Source organism: Chiloscyllium plagiosum, chromosome 5, assembly GCF_004010195.1.
Source record: "Chiloscyllium plagiosum isolate BGI_BamShark_2017 chromosome 5, ASM401019v2, whole genome shotgun sequence".
NCBI lineage: Eukaryota > Metazoa > Chordata > Chondrichthyes > Orectolobiformes > Hemiscylliidae > Chiloscyllium > Chiloscyllium plagiosum.
The window spans coordinates 84,306,192-84,326,732 of NC_057714.1; the positions used below are offsets into that span (position 1 = coordinate 84,306,192).

A 20,541-nucleotide genomic window follows, 5' to 3' on the forward strand; every position below is an offset into this window, starting at 1 on the left:
GATGGACAAGACAGGTAAGCTCTACTCCTCCAAGTTTCAAAATCTCTACTGGAGTCCTATCCACACCTGCTGCTTTTCTATTCTTCATGTATCTAATGATAGCTTCAACTTTGATCACACCAGGTAGGAGTCCAAATCATGTCTAATGGGGAGTTGAGGGATTTCCGCAACCATGTTCTCATCTAAAATTTCATCATAGTTTGAGAACTCTGAAGTCTTTTCTCCATTGAAAGCTCATGTTTCCTGTGTTCCTCAAAAAAAAATTCTCTCCAAATGCTTCACCAGTTTCAGGCCAAGCGTGTTGAGTCCATGTGTTGCCTTGGTGGCACTGAAGCAGCCCCAAGTGTCATGCTTAGACTTATGTTCAGCCACCACTGGTTCTTGATTTCCCTAGTTGTTCTTTGAGACTTCACCTTTGAGGTATGATAAACTCTCCCTTTGGCTCACTGGCAATGTTCTTTTGTTTGGCATGGGAGACCCTTTCTCTTCTTGTCAACAAGATCTTGCATGATGTGGTCATTCTCTTCAAACCAGTCCTTATTTTTCCTGGTCTTGGAAATGATAGCTTCATCACAACTTGACGTGATGGCTGTTTTTAACTCTTGCCAGATTTCCTCCACTAAATGAACTCTAAATTTTGGTAAAGACATTGCTGAAACTTCATTACTCTGCTTGGCCCTTTGAAGCCACTTAATGTTGAACTGTTCTTCTGTCTACAAGCTGCACTGTCAACTGCATCGATCATCACCTTGGTAAGGAGAACATCCTTTTAGTCTCGAGACCAAATTATTGTAGTCATTATGTGTCAATTCTGTGATCATGCGGACACCTTCTCAAAGTCTTCAACTTGTCTCTTTGGCGGAACAATGCATTAGTCATGACCAGCTTGCATTCTGCACATTTGGAGAGCAGAAAAATCCCACTGGAGTTGCAATTCCTGAATTCTTCTTTACCAATGGTTCCCTTCCAGAGATTTTTCAAACACTGGTGTAGCTCCAGCTGTGAAGGAACTGCGATAGAGTTTCAAGTTCAGGCTGGTATTCTTCTTGAAATTGCAGTGCTCCCACGCATCGTCTGCCCTCGTCCTCCTTGCTGGTAACTGTTGTTGTTTTGTGAGGAGCTGTCAAATCAAACTTGTTAATTTACTATAGCGCATTTTGCAGACACAATGCTGCCACTGTGTATCAGTGTTGCAGGAAGTGAATATTGCAGATGGAGGATAGGGTGCCAATCAAACAGGTTGCTTTGCTCTGAATGATGTCGTGATTCTTGAGCATATTGGAGCTATACTCATATTCATCACATTCCCAATTTGTGTCTTGTAAATAATGGATAGGGTTTAAAATGAGACAAGAGGAGAGGTACTTGTCGCAAGATTTATAATTTTTGACCTGCTGTGGTAGTCAAAGTAGTTACCTGGTTGTCTATTCAGTTTCCAGTCAATGGTAACCCCAGTACGGTGGTAATGAGGGATTCAGCCGTGACAATGCCATTCAATGTCAAGTGAAGATGGAAACATTCTCTCTTCCTGGATATGGTCATTGCCCGGCACTTCTTTGATGCAAGTGTTGCTTGTTCCCTATCACGCCAAGCCTGGATGTCACCCAGGCTTTACTGCAGTCAGATACAGACTACGTAAGTACATGAGTTGCAAAGGTACTGAGCATACTGCAATCATCAGCAAACATCCTCATTTCTGATCTTATGAAGAAGCAAAAGTCATTGATGAAGCAGAAAACAGTTGGCCAAAGAACAAAGGACCTGAGGAAATCCTGTCATGATATCCCAGAACAGAGATAACTGACCTCGAACAACCTCAGATATTTTCTTTTGTCCATGTGTAAGAACAACCATTCGATCATTTTGCTCATGATCAAGAGTAGACCAATGATGTGGTGCTAGACCTAGCTAGGATTTGCTTTCCTTTTCTTATACAGCATGCACACAGGTAATGTTTTTTGTTGTCAGGTAGATGTCAGCAGACTGGAACTGTTTGGCAAGGGCCACAGCTAGTTCTGGAACACAAGTCTTCAGTACTTTTGCCAGAATCCTATCAGGGCCCATAATTTGTAGTATCCAATGCCTCCAGCAATTTCTTGATAGCGTACAGAGTCAATCAAATTGGCTAAAGACTGGCTGGCATCTGTGATGTTGGGTACCTCAGAGAGGTGGCGGAGATGGATTACTCACCCGGCATTCTGATACAAGATGGATGCAAATGGTCCAGTCTCATCTTTTGCACTGAAGTGTTAGGATTCTCCATCATTGAAGATGGGGATATTTGTTGAATTTCCACATCCTGTTATTTACAAATTGTTCACCAACACTCACATTCAATGTGCCTGAACCATGATGCTTCTGATGCTGTGATTGTTGGATCTGTTAGTTATGTGATTTCTTAGTCAATGCTGTTTTGTATGCAATTCATCTGTTTTAAGCCTCAAGTTTGCAGCCAGTGGCTTGGAAGGGAATTTGCAGGTGCCATTTCCACCTATTTGCTGGCTTTGTCCTTCTAAATGGTACTGGCTATTGGTTTTGAAAGTGCCATTCAAGGAACTTTGGTGAATTGATGCAATGCATCCTGTAGATGATACACACTGCTGCTACTTAGTATCGATGGTGTTGGGAGTAAATGTTTGCCAATGAGGTGCCAATCAAATGGGCTACTTGGTTCTTTGTTCTTGAATTGGATCTTTTTCTGTTGTTTTGACAATGTCTCCTAATTCTCAATTCTTTGATTTTCTCTCCACTTAATTGAAAATGAACATGTAATAAACTATCTCCCACTATGTCATTGCAGAGATGTATATTATCATGAAAGACAAGTTTTGATATTATTAGTTGCATATGACAGCAAACATTAGCTTTCACTTAAGGTTAAGAGAACAAATAAAAGAATGTCAGGCAGGAAGTGAAGCTGGAGGAGATTAACTAAAGATTGGACTGTGAACATCCAATTCACTGTAGGAATTTGAATCCGGTTCAAATCCTTATCATCTGAATGAGAAAATTGCAATTGCTTTTTCGTAAATTATATTGTTTTTCCATTATGTCGTCCAGAACAATAATAAATAAAAGGGGCAATGTATTCATTTGGAGACCTCCTTATGCAATAGTGAATATCTGTCTAAATCTGAAATATCTCTTGAAATTTTGGAGGAAGTGCTATGGCTGACCAAGGGCATTAAGTTCATGAAACGTGAAAGGGCAACACAAGTACCCACATTCAACACTTGTACTTTAAATGTACAATTTGAAAGAAGGTGAATTAATAGAAATGATACACAAACATGACCAAGTCATCCGCCAACAAGAACACTGGATTTCACCACAAAATTATGTGCAAGCCATATGTCAAATTTTTCATGGTAGATGAACTTTAGTTAGAGCTGCAGTAACAAAAAAACTAGGGCAGCAGGAGGCTCCTTTCTCAGCACATGCACAGTAAAATATCTTCAGTCTGTATAAGTAATTAAGAGTAGAATATCTGTTACAAAATTCTCCAACAACCAACTAGTTACTGTAATAACCTGCTACAGCTAATCAACTCCAATTTTATGAAGAAGGATTAATTTTGTTGCCCTAAATCTAACTCAAATTCTTGTTTATTGGAGGTGATAGAAATAAAAGGCTGAGTAAAGGTTAGCTTGCTACTTCATTCATGAAGATGAAAATGGAAAATTACTTCTTGATTACATCATGGAATTTAACCTCTGGTCTACAAATAATAACTTTACAAAGAAAAAAAGAAAACTTTGGATAAAGAAATCCCCAACTGTTATCGAAGTCCAGCTGGATTACGTCTCACTGTGGAAAAAGTGGAAAACAGCATCAGGAATGTTGAAGCTTACAATCCATTTCATACCATTGGGCCAGACTACAGAACGATGACAGCAAACATTCGTTTTAGCTGAAGGTTGAAAGAACAAATAGAAGAATGTCAGGCATAAATTGAGACAGGAGGAGATTAAATAAAGATTGAATTGAGAACAGTCAAACTTACTATACAGGCCTGAATCAGATTAACAAAGGTTTGCAATGAAAAAATGATAATCAGAAAATTTATGTTTGGTAAAAGCAGGAACCATAACTTTAAAAAAACCTTCAAGTAAACATTTCAGGAACTCCAATCTCAAATCGTAGTTGAAGAATGACAATATTTGAAATTACTACACAGCAAATACAAATACCTGGAACACATAGACATGAAACAGGCAAACTGATACATGGTTATTTTTATGGTCCACAGGAATATCTTGCAAGCCTTTTTCATCCATATCTACCAGAATAATCATCTGTTATTTTTCCCTCATCATTATTTGTTTTTTTCAACTTATAGCTTTTCACCTCCATGACAAATTGTGCTACCAACTTCCACAATATAACCACTTTACAGAATAAGAATTTTAACTTCTATGTGTATAGGATTTAACAATATCCGAGAGGTTGTCGGACCAGAAGCTGAAGTGGCCATACAATACCTTTGCAGCGACTACAAGAGCAAGTCAGGGACCAGAATCTTGCAATGTTTAATTCACCTACCAAGTCAAAGTTTCTCCACTATCTGCAAGCAAAACTAATGTCATTTACAAATATCTTGCAAGAACTGTAACAAAAACGACATTGAACAAAAAGGAAGCTAGCCAGCCACCAGGACACATGAACATCAACTAGCTACAAAAAGACATCACCCACGATCACTAGTATCCTGACATACAGATGAGGAAGGACACCACTTCAACTGGGACAACACATCGATGCTAGGACAAGCCAAACAGAGATACGCATGAAAATTCCTTGAAGCATGGCATTCCAACTCTATCAACAAACACATCCACTTGGACCCCATTTACCGCCCTCTGAGAAGAGGAGCACGAAATGACAGCATCACAGGAAATGATATCACCAACCAGAGGAAACCTAAACACATAAATAGAAAGTGGGTCACCAACACCAGTGCTTCACTGGAGGCTCACTGATGATGTTATGAAATGTCTGAAAACGAACTTTCCAGTTCAGCGAGCAAACATAGATCCAACATCTACAAAATACACTGCAGAAAATCTCCAAGACAGCATCTTCCAAATGCACAACCAATTCCATCAAGGAAAGCACAATGCACAGCAGATACGTACAAACACGACCAGTTGCAAATTCCGGTCCAAGATACTCATTATCCTGACTTGAAAATACATCATGATTCCTTCACTGCCACTGCATCAAAATCCTCGCATTCCATCCTAACCAGCTTTACAGCATGGGAACTGCAATGGTTCAAGAAAACAGTTCACCACCAACTTCTCAAGGGCAACTTGGGATGGGGAAAAAGTGCTGGCCAGTCAACAATAAAAAAAAGGAATCCACCCATTGAAAAAAAACAATAATTTGTTATTGGTGGACAGGCAAGTGAGGGGATGCATGTTTAAAAAACCACAAGATAGTAACGGCGAGCAAATATTGTTTAGAATTTGTGGCTGCTCCAGCAAGACTACTGAACCAAATCGGACCATGTTAGATGAGAAGTACTATTGGGGTTGAAAAAGCACACGACCAAATGACTGCAAAGTAGCTTGATACTTACGAAGTTAAGATGTGGATAACAAGAGTAGAAATGCATAGAAATTCATGAATTAAGTTCTGCTTGCAAGAAAGGCCAAAGAAGAAATAAAGAACGTACAAAATAAATGACAGTGGATACATGTTGAAAATCTGCTGGCTGTAACTAACAGAGATTAAAACAAAACAATTTAGTAGGTGCCAAACAAATAAGTTGACATCGAGTTCCAGTTGCAAACCTTCCACTCCAACAATTCTCCTTTTCTAATCACATAACATGACGTGGTGGTGACTTTATGGGACTAGGTTGGACAAGGTCAAAACATCACATGACACCAGGTTATAGTCCAATGGGTTTATTTGAAAACATTAGCTTTCAGAGTGCTGCTCCTTCATCAGGCGGTAGTGAGATAGAAAGACATCAGTCACAGAATTGATTGGGATAAAGGATTCTGGGTAACCCAAGATGGAGGACGGGTAAAAATGTCTGGTTGTAACAGCTGCTCCTTTTTTTGAGGTACTTTAGGTGTTGAAGGTGATTTCCTTGAATTCTAGGAGAAACAATTACTCTTTTATATGCTGTTGCATTGTTTTGCACCTTGGGAGAAAAAAAAAGTCATAACAACAGCACTTTTAAAAGGGAGAGGGACAGACAAAGGAAGCACATGGTAAGGTCAGTGCGAGAGAGGGAGAGGGGGAGAAATGGGGGAGAAAAGCCCACATTGCTAACTGACAGAGCAGCGAACCTGCACAGTTACTGCCTTTGCTGTTTGAATTAGTGTATAGCTGGATATCGAAGTGCGTCTGGGAAAATTAACAAACAGTGAAATTCACAACTAGTCTTGGAGGACCCTGTTTGGGAGAGGTCACAGCACAGAAACAGACAAATTAATATTTTAAGTGTGGCCATACAGTAAGTCTGCAGCAGTGATAGAGTGGGTTCTTTTTTGATTTCATGTTTTTTTGAGATATGTCTCTTGATTAAAATTTAAAAATAAGCCATAAGAATTAATTTAACTTGGAGCAGTGTTTCGTAGAGGAATAAGACGGTGCTATCTTCCGGGTCTGCAGATTACTAGAAGCCAAAATGGCCTCAAGTACAGTGATTAGATTAGATTAGATTAGATGGCCCAACAAGTCCACACCGCCCCGCCGAAGCGTAACCCACCCATACCCCTACATTTACCCTTACTTAATACTATGGACAATTTAGCATGGCCAATTCACCTGACCTGCACATCTTTGGACTGTGGGAGGAAACCGGAGCACCCGGAGGAAACCCACGCGCACACGGGGAGAACGTGCAAACTCCACACAGTCAGTCGCCTGAGGTGGGAATTGAACCCGGGTCTCTGGCGCTGTGAGGCAGCAGTGCTAACCACTGTTCCACCGTGCCGCCACCATGCTCTTCTTGTCAAATATGGGAGTTTCGGGAGAGTTTGTGTTACTGAGGACTATATCTGCAATAAACGCCACTGGTTACGAATCCTATCAGATCGAATGGATCGGTTGGAGACACAGTTAGAGGCAATGAGGAATTTACAAGAGTAAGGGGATGTGTTGGATGGCAGTTATAGGAAGGGGGAAAAGATGCAGAAACAGCCACAGAGATGGGTTAACTCGAGGAAAGGTAAAAGAGGAAGGCAGCTCACGCAGGAGTCCTCCGTGGCTATCCCCATTTCAAACAAGTAAACGGTTTTGGAAAATGTAGGGATGATGGACTCTCAGGGGAATGTAGCAAGAACAGTCAAGCTTCTGATATCAAGATGGGCTCTAATGCAATGAGGGTTACGTCGTGTTCCAAGAGATCGACTGTGTTCAGGGACTCTCTAATCCAAGGTACGGACACACATTTCTGTGGGCAGCAGCTAAAAATCAGAATGGTGTGTCGCTTCCCTGGTGCCAGGATCAAGGATGTCTCAGAAAGGATGCAGAATGTTCTCAAGGGGGAGGGAGGTCAGCAGGAGGTCATTGTACACATTGGAATCAACAACATATGAAGGGAAAATGTTAAGATTCTGAAGGAATATTACAGAGAGTTAGACAGGAATTTAAAAAGAATGCCCTCGAGAGCAGTAATATTTGGATTACTCCCGGTGCAATGAGCTCGTGAGGGCAGGAATAGGAGGATAGAGCAGATGAATGCATGGCTGAGGAGCTGGTGTATGGGAGAAGGATTCACATTTTTGGATCATTCGAAGTTCTTTTGGGGTAGAAGTGACCTGTATAAGAGTGATGGATTGCACCTAAATTGGAAGGGAATTAATATACTGGCAGGGAGATTTGCGAGAGCTGCTCAGTTGGCTTTAAACTACTAAGGTGGGGGTGGTGGGGTTGGGACCCAGGGAAGTAGTGAGCAAAGAGATCAATCTGAGACTAGTTCAGTTGAGAACAAAGCTGAAAATGTGTTCCTGGAAAGTCGCAGCAGGTCAGGCAGCATCCAAGGTCAGGAAGAAGATTGCAGGTTAGGAAGGCGGTGCTGAGTTCGAGGGATTTGACTGAGACAAGGTAGGGGGAGGGGAAATTAGGAAACTGGAGAAATCAGAGTTCATCCCTTGTGGTTGGAGGGTTCCTAGGCGGAAGATGAGGCGCTCTTCCTCCAACCATCGTGTTGCTCAGTTGAGAACAAAGGCAAGGACAAAGCAGAGAACAAGGCAGGACTGATAGATTAAACTGCATTTATCTCAATGCAAGAGGCCGAACAGGGAAGGCAGATGAACTCCGGGCACGCTTAGAAACATGGGAATGGAATATCATAGTAATTACAGAAACATGGCTCAGGAATGGTCAGGACTGGCATCTTAATGCTCCAGGATACAAATGCTACAGGAAGAACAGAAAAAGGAGGCAAGACAGGAGGGGGGGGGTTGATGTTTTTGATAAGGGATAGCATTACAGCTATACTGAGGGAGGTAAAATGGAGGGAACTGAGAAATAAGAAAGGGATGATCACCTTACTGGGATTGTACTATAAAACCCCACAATAGTCAGAGGGAAATTGAGAAACAAACTTGTAAGGAGATCTCAGCTATCTGTAAGAATAATAGGGTGGTTATGGTAGGGGATTTTAACTTTCCAAACATAGACTGGAACTGCCAGAGTGTGAAGGGTTCAGATGGAGAGGAATTTGTTCTATGTGTACAAGACAATTTTCTGATTCAGTATGTGAATGTATCTACTTGACCTACTCTTGGGAAATAAGGCAGGGCAGGTGACTGAGGTGTCAGTGGGGGACCATTTTGGGGCCAGTGACCATAATTCTATTAGATTTAAAATATGATGGAAAAGGATAGATCAGATCTAAAAGTTGACGTTCTAAATTGGAGAAAGGCCAATTTCGACAGTATTAGGCAAGAACATTCAAAAGCTGACTGGGGGCAGATGTTCGCAGGTAAAGGGACAGCTGGAAAATGGAAAGCCCTCAGGAATGAGATAACGGGAGTGCAGAGACAGTATATTCCTATTAGGGTGAAAGGAAAGGTCGATAGGTATAAGGAATGCTAGATGACGAAAGAAATTGAGGGTTTGGTTAAAAAAAAGAAGGAAGTATATGTCAGGTACAGACAGGATAGATCAAGTGAATCCTGAGAAGAGCATAAAGGCAGTAGGAGTATACTTAAGAGGGAAATCAGGAGGGCAAAAAAGGGGACAGGAGATAGCTTTGGTTAATAGAATTAAGGAGAATCCAAAAGTGTTTTTACAAATACATTAAGGACAAAAGGGAAACGAGGGGGAGAATAGGGCCCCTCAAAGATCAGCAAGACGGCCTTTGTGTGGAGCCACAGAGATGGGAGAAGATACTAAACAAGTATTTTGCATCAGTATTTACTGTGGAAAAGGACATGGAATATATAGAATGTAGGGAAATAGATGGTGACATCTTGAAAAATGTTCATGTTACAGAGGAGGAAGTACTGGATGTCTTGAAACGCATAAAAGTGGATAAATCCCCAGGACCTGATCAGGTGTACCCTAGAACTCTGTTGGAAGTTAGAGAAGTGATTGCTGGGCCTCTTGCTGAGATATTTGTATCATCGATAGTCACAGGTGAGGTGCTGGAAGACTGGAGGTTGGCAAACGTGGTGCCATTGTTTAAGAAGGGTGGTCAGGACAAGCCACGGAACTATAGACCAGTGAGCCTGACCTCAGTGGTGGGCAAGTTTTTGGAATCCTGAGGGACGGGATGTACATGTATTTGGAAAGGCAAGGACTGACTGGGGATCATCAGCATGGTTTTGTACGTGGGAAATCATGTCTCACAAACTTGATTGAGTTCTTTGAAGAAGTAACAAAGAGGATTGATGAGGGCAGAGTGGTAGATTAGATTGTCTACACAGTGGAAACAGGCCCTTTGGCCCAACAAGTCCACACCACCCTTCATTAGAGAAACCCACCCAAACCCATTCCCCTAAACTATATTTACCACTGACTAATGCATCTCATACTGTGGGCAATTTAGCATGGCCAATTCACCTGAACTGCACATCTTTGGATTGTGGGAGGAAACCGGAGCAACCGGATGAAACCCGGGAGAATGTGCAAACTCCACACAAACAGGGGGGAATTGAATGCAGGACCCTGGTGCTGTGAGGCAGCAGTGCTAACCACTGAGCCACCGTGTCACCCTATATGGACTTCAGTAAGGTACTCAACAAGGTTGCCCATGGGAGACTGGTTGGCAAGGTTAGATCTCACAGAATATGAGGAGAAGTAGCCATTTGGATACAGAACTGGCTCGAAAGTAGAAGACAGAGGGTGGTGATGGAGGGTTGCTTTTCAGACTGGAGGCCTTGGCCAGCAGTGTGCCACAAGGATTGGTGCAAGGTCCACTGCTTTTTGTCATGTCGATAAATGATTTCAGTGTGAATATAGGAGGTATAGTTATTGAGTTTGCAGATGACACCAAAATTGGAAATGTAGTGGACAGCGACTAAGTACAAGGGATCTCACGGGCTGAGGATTGGCAAATGGAGTTTAATTTAGATAAATGTGAGGTGCTTATTTTGGAAAGACAAATCATGGCAGGACTTATACACTTAATGGTAAGGTCCGGAGGAGTGTTGCTGTACAAAGAGACCTTGCATTGCAGGTTCCTAGTTCCTTCCAAGTGGAGTCACAGGTAGCTAGGATAGTGAAGGTGGCATTTGGTATGCTTTCCTTTATTGATCAGCGCAGCGGGGTATCAGAGTTGGGAGGTCATGTTGACGCTGTCTAGAACATTGGTTCGGCCATGTTTGGAATACCATGTGCAATTCTGGTCTCCTTCCTATCAAAAGGATTTGTGAAACATGAAAGAGTTCAAAAAAGATCTACAAGCATGTTGGCAGAGTTGGAGGATTTGAGCCATAGGGAGGGGCTGAATAGACTATGGCTGTTTTCCCTAGAGCGTCAGAGGTTGAGAAGTAATCTCAGAAATTTATAAAATCATGAGATGCATGGATAGGGTAAATAGGCAAGGTATTTTCCCTGGGATGGGAGTGTCCAGAACTGGAGGGTATAGGTTTAGAGTGAGAGGACAAATTTAAAAGGGAGCAAAGGGGCAACTTTTTCCACACAGATGGTGGTGCGTGTGTGGAATGTGCTGGCAGAGGAAGTGGCGGAGGCTGGTACAATTACAACATTTAAAAGGCACCTGGATGGGTCTATGAATAGGAACAGTTGAGAAACCTTTGGGCCAAATGCTGGCAACTAGGACTAGATTGGATTGGGATATCTGGTTGGCATGGCAGAGTTGGACTGAAGGGTCTTGTTTCTGGGCTGTACATCTCTATGACTTGATAACTCATGATAACACTTTGGACACACCGAAGATCGCTTTTAAATCTTTCATCAGTTAGAGTGGAGGTGACTGTTTCGATTGATCCATTTGCAAATGCCAGAAATTCTTTCAAGTCACTGACCCAAGATAACTTAAGGTGTTATCAATATAAAGGTGACACCTCCAGTCAGACAATGTATTTTAGGCGTGAGGTGTTGTTTGGAGTCTGAGTCTGAACCGGAGTCAGACTGGTTTTCTTTCCAAAGTAGGAGTTGATAAAATACTCCCAGGTCATTTCCTCACCTATTGTACTCTATGCTACTTTCTCCCCACTCCCACCCTCCTCTTGCTTATCTCTCCACCCTTCAGGCTCTCTGCCTGTATTCCTGATGAAGAGCTTTTGCCCGAAACGTCGGATGCTGCCTGAATTGCTGTGCTCTTCCAGCACCACTAATCCAGAATCTGGTTTCCAGCATCTGCAGTCATTGTTTTTACCTAGTTGATAAAATACCACTGACTGTGTACAAATTAGGTGCTTTTTGAACAAAATAGAATATATCTGCAAATACAAATTCACCCCACAGGTTTGTGTACGCACGTGCACATGATAGAGTTGGAGGAGACAGTGTGTGTGTGTACGTGTGAAGGTGAAAGAGACAGAGGGCGAGGGAGAGACTGAGTTCGTGAGGTGGGAGTGAGAGATTGTTTGTGTGTGTTTGAGACACTGTGCGCAAGTGTGAGGGAGTCTATGCACCTGACATTCACTCTCTGGCCCCCACCAACCCCACATGCGCACACAAACATAGACTCTCCTATTTCTTGGATGCTGCCTGACCTGCTGCGCTTTTCCAACACCACACTTTTCGACTCTGATCTCCAGCATCTGCAGTCCTCACTTCTCCTGATCCTTGAAACTGCTTTGCCATTTAGCTAGTTGATGGTTGATCTGATTGCAAACTCAAATTCGTGTTCTGGCCTACCATGGTTAATCCTTCAACCACGTATTGAACAAGAACTCTGCCTTAATAGTATGCATGGACTCTGCTTCCGCAGGTTTTTCAGGAACAGAATTCCAAAGATGGTCAAGAATTCACCTCAGCTGTTTCAATGGCAATCCCTAGTTCTTGATTTACCCAAATGAAACATCAATCATTTTATTAACCCCCAGGACCTTACATGTTTCAATCATGATTTGGAGATGCAGGTGTTGGGCTGGGGTGTACAAAGTTAAAAATCACATCACCAGGTTATAGTCCAACAGGTTTAATTGGAAGCACGCTAGCTTTCGGAGTGACGCTCCTTCATCAGGTGATAGATAGACAATATCTAGCTACTACCATTATTAACAGCTAACCCGAGAATGCAACTTTTAAAAAAAAAGGGTTTTGCGATTTACACAAGAAGTGAAACTATCACTGTATTCTAACTGATGAAAGGCTTAACAGACAATCAATTTCTCAATGTATAATTTCAGTTACATCACACTCTAAACTTTTGCTATAAATTCTGTGTTAGGATTGAGCCCTCCACTATCACCTGATGAAGGAGCGTCGCTCCGAAAGCTAGTGTGCTTCCAATTAAACCGGACCATAACCTGGTGTTGTGATTTTTAACTATGTTTCAATCAAGATGCTTTGTCCTGAATGGTGTCAAATTTCAAGTCTTGTTGGAACTGCATATCCAGCCAAATGAAGCATATTCCATCACACTCCTGACTTATGCCAAATGATTAGATTAGATTACTTAGTGTGGAAACAAGCCCTTTGGCCCAACAAGTCCACACCGACCTGCCGAAGTGCAACCCACCCAGACCCACTCCCCTACATTTACCCCTTCACCTAACACTATGAGCAATTTGGCATGGCCAATTCACCTAACCTGCACATTTTTGGATTGTGGGAGGAAACTGGAGCACCCGGAGGAAACCCACGCAGACATGGGGAGAACATGCAAACTCCACACAGACAGTCGCCTGAGGCGGGAAATGAACCCGGGTCTCTGGCACTGAGGCAGCAGTGCTAACCACTGAGCCACTGTGTCACCCACTATTTTCTTCTTTTAAAGAGGAAGTCATTAGAGCTAATGTGTTCTGTACTGGTCTTCTGAAGGGGTAACTCACCGAGGCCCACAACCCTGCCTTCGCATACAGTCCTGTATATTCTTCCTTTTTAATTATCCCTTAAATGACATGATTGAATCTGCCTTGGATCATTGTTTGAGGCAGCCCATTCCAGATTCTCTTCATTGGTGCACTGAATGATTGGCTCTTTGTCCTAAGAATGTGTTCCTATGTTCTGGACTGCTCAGTCAGGAGAAATCAATCTCTGTGTTGACCCTGTGGTTAGTGGTTAGGTCCTGAAAGACAGGAGTTGAGTCAATCAATACAAAATTTTGAGCCTATGACCTGCAACTGCAGCCACAGTTTGTGTGTAGCGGGTCCAGAGCAGTTCCCGGTCAATGGTGACCCACTCCAGAATTTTGATATTGGACAATTCAGAAATGATAATGAATGTCAAGGGGAGGTTAGAGTTTCAATTGTTGAGGCTGGTCATTGCCTTCCACCAAGCAGAATAATCATGGCAGAACCCAAATGAAGTGTAAGAGTACAGGTTATTGCTGAGCAAGTGTAGCTTGACTGCACTGTCAATGACACCTTCCATTACTTTGCTGATTATAGAGAGTAAACTTACAGGGTGGTAAACTGCCAAAATTCAAACTGCCATGCATTTTTGGAAGGGATATAATTTGGTCAATTGTTCACACTTTCAGTTGATTCCAGTGTTACAGCTATTTGGAACCACATGGTCAGGTCATGGCTAATTCTGGAGCACAAGTCTTGAATACCATATATGGAATGTTGTAGGACTCAGTAATTCCAGTATACAGTGTTTTCAGCCATTTCTTGACATGACGTGGAGCATATGAAAATGGCTGAAGTAGTAGCATGTGTGATGGCTGGGGACTTCAAGAAAAGGCCAAGGTGGATCAGCCATTCCACATTTCTAGCTGAAAACAGTTGCTTCAGCCTTGTTTGATGTGCTGTGTTGCCCTATCATTGAGGATGGGATGTTTGTGGAGCCTTCAATCCTTAGTTCTTTGAGCATCCACAACCTGGATGTGGCAAAACTTTAAAGCTTTGATTTGGTCTGCTGGTTTATGGGGTTGCTTACTTCTGTCTGTTGTGCACTGCATCTGCTCTTCAGCATGCAAACAGTGCTGTGTTATATCTTCAGCAGGGAGACAGCTAGTTTTTAGTTATGCCCAATGCTACTCCTGCAGTCTTCATTCAATCATGACTGATCCACTGAATTTATGGTTATGGCAGAGTGGGGGTATGCTGGACCATAGGGTTGCAGATTATGGTTGAACAGAACTCTGCTGCTAAACCACAGATAGCCCCCCATGGATGTCCAGTTTAGAGTTGCTAAATCGGTCCAAAATCTATCCCATTTTTACATTGGTAATGTCACACAACACAATGGAATGTAACCTTAATGTGAAGATGGAACATCAGTCTCCTCAAGTACTGCAATGGGGATCTGTTATTAACAGCACTACCCAATCTAGCAATTATGTCCCTCAGACTCCGCCAGCTTAGCCAGCAATGGTGGTATCGAGCAACTGTTGGAAATGGGTATTGATGTTCAGCACTCAAAACATCCTGTGCCCTTGCTATGCTTTTTTCCGATTGATAGTCATTATGGAGTTATGGAGGAGTACGTATTCATCAAAGTGGGGGGGGTGGAATTTCTTGCTTACGTATGCCCTATTGCCATGTGAATTTGAGAGGTATGGAGTCATTGTTGAGGACTCCCAGCCTGACTCCCTTCCAACTGGATATCATGGTGCTACCACCTTTCAGACAAAGTCAGGTTGTTGCTACTTGTCTGTGGGACAGCTCTTCCAATATTGGCATAAGCGCCAGATGTTAGCAAGGAGTTAGTGGGGTAAACTGGGCTGAGTGTGCACTTGTGAATTCTGGTGCCAAGGTTGATGTTGGCTGATTCATCCGATTTCACTCCTTCACTTGGACTTCGTAGTGCGTTGATATGGAGTGACTTGCTAAGACATTTCAGGGACTTTTAAGAGTCAACCACATTGCTTTGAATCTGGAATTACATGTCAGTCAGACCAGGTGAAATTGGAAGATTTCTTCCCTGAAAGTGCTTTAGTGAACCAGATGAGTATCATTGACAATGATTTAATCGTCACCATGAGACTAGCTTGTTAGTCCAAATTTATTAATTGAACTCAAATTTTACCAGCTGCCATGGTAGGAGTGAAACCAATTCAAAGTTTGTGCGAAGATTTGTAGCTCGGGTGCTCGTTGTTGTGGTTCTGTTTGCCGAGCTGGAAGTTTTTGTTGCAAACGTTTCGTCCCCTGACTAGGCGACATCATCAGTGCTTGGGAGCCTCCTGCGAAGCGCTTCTTTGATCCGGAAGCGGCAGGGACAGACCACTATAAACACCGGAGGAAACATCAAAGAAGCGCTTCGCAGGAGGCTCCCAAGCACTGATGATGTCGCCTAGCCAGGGGACGAAACGTTTGCAACAAAAACTTCCAGCTCGGCGAACAGAATCACAACAGTGAAACCAATGTCTATGAAGCATTAGGTTGGGCCTCTGTTGAACTTGCCCAGTGTCATTAGCATTATGACACATCCTGAAGTCTCTGATTTAATCTTCTTTCATAAAACTTACACCATCTGCATCCTTGACCGTAGTTTTTTTTGTTTATCTGTAACTCTAAGAGATGCCCACAATTGATGTGCACCTCTGTTTTGGCCTTCTTTGGGTAGGTAGGCTGCCTCCAATCTTACCCTTCTTGTAATACTCATCTCCAGGGCCTACTGATGTTAAGTGGTGAAGGATTAAATATCCTTAAGTCTTAGGCATTTGGGTAACAGTAAGTAGCTCATTTAAAAAAAAAACGAAGGTAACAGGTTACGATTGCTTTAGACTGTTTATCTGTTTTACACTGGTTAAGAGCCACTGGTATCCTTGAAGAAACAGTATGCTAACCCAAGTTGTGTGTTAATGACCAACAGACTGATCTAAATAGACAACTAAAAATGACTAGCCCATCCCAGAGACAGTCACTTATATCCTCATGGGCAGAGCTTCATGGTTAACCCTTTCAGGATAACTATCTTGTACAACATCCAATCTGGGCAGTTACTTTCAAGTTCTCGCTTCATTCCACCTCTTTGGCATCCAGACTTCCATATAAATTAATTATTGTGTCACAAGAGTGGATGAGAATATAAGAGGCAGGGTTCGTAAGTTTGCAGATGACACTAAAATTGGCGGTATACTGGATAATGAAGGTGGTTATCTAAGATTACAAAGAGATTTTGATCAATTGGGTCAATGGACTTCAGAATGGCAGACAAGAGTTCAATTTGGATAAATGTGAGGTATCGCATTTTGGTAAAATAAACAAAGGGCAGGACTTAGACAACGGTAGGGTCTTTAGGTAATGTTGTCGAACAGACAGACCTAAGGGTTCATATACATAATTCTTCAAAGTTTATATCACAGGGAGACAGGGTGATTCAGATGGCATTTGGCATGCTTGCCTTCACTGCTCAGACCTTTGAGTATAGGTGTTGGGACACCATGTTGAGGTTGTACAGGACATTGGAGAGGCCTCTTCTGGAGTATTGTGCGTAGTTCTGGTCGCCCTGCAGAGAAAGGGCATGATTAAATTCAAGAGGGTTCAGAAAAGACGTACCAGGATGTTGCCAGCAATGGAGGGTTTGAGTTAGAACAATAGTCTGGGACTTTTTTCACTGGACCATAGGAGGTTGAAGAGTGGCCTTATAGAGGTTTAACTAGTCATGAGGGGCATAGACAAGGTGAATAACAAGGGTTTTTTCTCTAGGGTGGGGGAATTCAGAACTAAGGGACATATTTTTAAGATGAGAGGAGAACATTTTAAGTAGGACATGAGGAGCAATTTTTTTTTAAACAAAGAATTGTTTGAGTGAGGAATGAGCTGCCAGAGGAAATAGTGGATGCAGGTACAATTACAACATTTAAAAGGTATTTGGATATGGGCCAAATGCAGGCAAGTGGGGCTACTTTAGTTTGGGAACATCATTGGTATGGACTAGTGAGACTGTCTGTTTCTGCACTGTATGGCTCGATAACTCTAAAACAAATTGCAAGCATTCTTTTAAAGTTGTATCCTGTATAATGAAATGCAAACTCAGAACCAACCATGGGGAATTACCAGTTATGTTAACAATTATAATAATATTACAACTCTTCTGATGTGACCTGCTGAATTAATTCATGGGAAGGAAACTTAATGACTTCTGAAAAGCATACCCTCCTTAAAGCATTTAAATACTGGTCCATCGAAATGGTTTGTGATCATGTTCTCCACCAACACAAAAACAGTTATGATTTTCCAAAAAAAAAGAACAAGTTATATGTCACAGGGCCAAAAAGATACCATGGCAGGCAGTGTTGAAGTGTTTAATGTAGACAAGGCTGTTGAATGTCACAATATTTCAAGCCAACTTAAAGAATACAAGACACAATCCAGACAGAGTACATTGAACGGCCCACAATGAAAAAGAGTAAAAGATTTACTAATATACCTGTGACCCAAATTATGCTGTACCTGGTTCGAGGAAAGTTCCGAACTAAAAGCTAAAATCCCATCCCATATCCTGTGCCTAATGCTACCCAAAACCACCATCCACGCTCTCACACAGACATTACGGGGACAATGCTCAAGGGAATATAAACAACAATTGAACTAGGTTGACTGTTCCAAGGAAATTAGAAACACTGCAATACTCCTAACACTGTCAGAAATATTTGCCCAAGAATAGAGCTTCAAGAGAGACGAGGGCTTTTAACAAATAACTTAATGAAAATATTTTAAACATATTACAAAAAAAAAGTTTTCCATAAACCTTTATTCTTGCTACAAAGAGAAAAACTGGCAGTGAAATGTTTCAGTATTTTGAGCAGTTTATTGCAACCCAGGACCAGATCCGTGACCTCAGGTTGTTATTTTCTTAACAAAAAAAATTCATCAAAGTGCCCAATCATTGCACCATCTACTGGAGTAATGGCAACATTGAAGTTGGAAAATAAAGTAACAAGAACTTTTACATGCTTTTACCATCAAGAATCTCTGCTAGAAAAAAAGGACATTGGGCTTTGTTCAGGTGTAATACCAAATTTGACTATTATGCCAGTGTTCATTGTTTAAGCATACAATAGACACTACAGTTGATTGGAGAACAGTGGTACTGATGGAAACAGCACGTTCGGTAAGGATAGACAAAAACAGAAATGGCATCATTTTCAAAGAATCTGAAATGAATCACTTTGTAATATCTAGCTCCAATTAAAACAAACAACTCTGTCCTTGGCATGTGAAAGCCTGTCACAAAATTACATGGTGCACAATTGCATAGTACAGTTATAATGGGATGCAATGGTGCAGTGGGATACTTTTTATGGGATACTACTCCAGAGATCCAGAGTAATTTTCCAGGGATGCATGTTAGAATCCCATAATGACAAATGATGAAGTTTGAAGTTCATACTTTCTGAAATTTATAAAAAGACAGTGGCAACTATATAACTACTCCTGACTATTACTAAAGAGCCATCTGGTTCACCAGTATTCCGTAGGAATGGAAATCAACTGTCCTGACCTGGTATGGTCTATAAGTGGCTGCAGACGAACAGCAAAGTGGCTGACTCTTAAATTCCTTCTGTACCATTTGGGACAGACAACAAATGCTGGTCTCGTCAGTGAGATCCACAACCTATGAATGAATGAAAAGAACTGTGAAATCAAATGTGATTCAAGAGTGCTGAAGGGTGACCACCTCAGACATCAAGGCAACATTTGACAAAAAAAACATCAAGGAGCCTTAGAAAAACTGAAGTTGGTGGCAAAGCAGAGGGAACTCTCACAGAGGGTTGAAATCATAGCAAGCACAAAGGATGACTGTTATCGTTGCTGGAGGTCAGTCATGCCAGTGCCAGGACATCACTGCAGGAAAGTTCCTCAGGGAAGTCTTTTTGGTCGAACCATCTTCAGCTGCTTCATGATTGACCTTCCTTTAAAAAAAAAGGTCAGAAGCATCGATATTTGTGATGGATTACACAATGTTCCACAGTTCACAAAATCTCAGATACTGATGCAGACCATCTAAATTTACAGCAAGATATGGGTAATATTCAGGCTTTGGGCTGATGAGCGGCAAGTAATAGTGCCAGGCAATACCATTTTTATCAAAATAAAATCTAACCATCGTCCCTTGACATTCAATAGCAATTCTACCATGAACATTCCAGGGGTCACCACTGATCAAACACTGACTGTATTCTATAAATACTATGACTACAGGAACAGGTTAAAGGCGAGGAATCCTGCACTGTCTAATTCAGTTAACTTCCAAAGCCAATATGCAAGTTGCAAGTGAGGAATGTGATGGAATACCACAACTTGCCTGGTATACTGCAGCTCTACCAACATTCAGAGCACAATACCATCCAGAATAAAGAAAAGCTGCTTGATTGGCCACCATCTGCCACTTTTATTATTCACTCCCTTCACCATGAACACACAGACAGCAGTGTGTACCATTAACAAGATCTGCTCAGCAACTCACCACAAGAGCACTGGTAAGACCGGTGATCTTGATCATCTGGAACAAAATTCTGGAACACGTTCCCGAACACCATTTTAAGTATATTGATTCCCCATAGACTATAGTGGTTCAAAGGAGCATCCTACCACCACCTTCACAGGTTCAACTGAGATGGGCAATAAATGATGGTGAGGTCAGCAACATCTACATCCCCAAAAGAATAAAATGGCATTAGAGCACAATACGCATATGTTCGAAATTAAAATGCAACATGACAATGCTTTGGAGCTACAAAGTTGACAGAAAAACAATGAATCAAATGGCACATAATTTATTGTGGATTAGTATTGCTGGAAGAGCACAGCAGGACTGGCAGCATCCAAGGAGCAGTAAAACCGACGTTTCGAGCAAAAGCCCTTCATCAGGAATAAAGGCAGAGAGCCTGAAGCGTGGAGAGATAAGCTAGAGGAGGGTGGGGGTGGGAAAAAATTAGCATAGTGTACAATAGATGAGTGGGGGAGGGGATGAAGGTGAGAGGTCGGGGACGGGGGAAGGGTGGAGTGGATAGGTGGAAAAGAAGATAGGCAGGTAGGACAAGTC

General features: G+C 42.0%; 1 protein-coding gene across 8 annotated transcripts in view; it reads right to left on the reverse strand.

The window, feature by feature from the left end:
• Positions 1 to 20,541, reverse strand: part of mpp7a (membrane palmitoylated protein 7a) — a 429,268-nt gene that overhangs the window by 319,322 nt on the left and 89,405 nt on the right. Inside the window, exon 4 of one of the 8 annotated variants that reach the window (XM_043690502.1) lies at positions 19,963 to 20,145. The exons of the other annotated variants lie outside the window; for them this stretch is intronic. The gene's annotated coding sequence lies outside the window, so the exon portion shown is untranslated. The remainder of the gene's footprint in view (positions 1 to 19,962; positions 20,146 to 20,541) is intronic. 8 annotated transcript variants of the gene reach the window in all.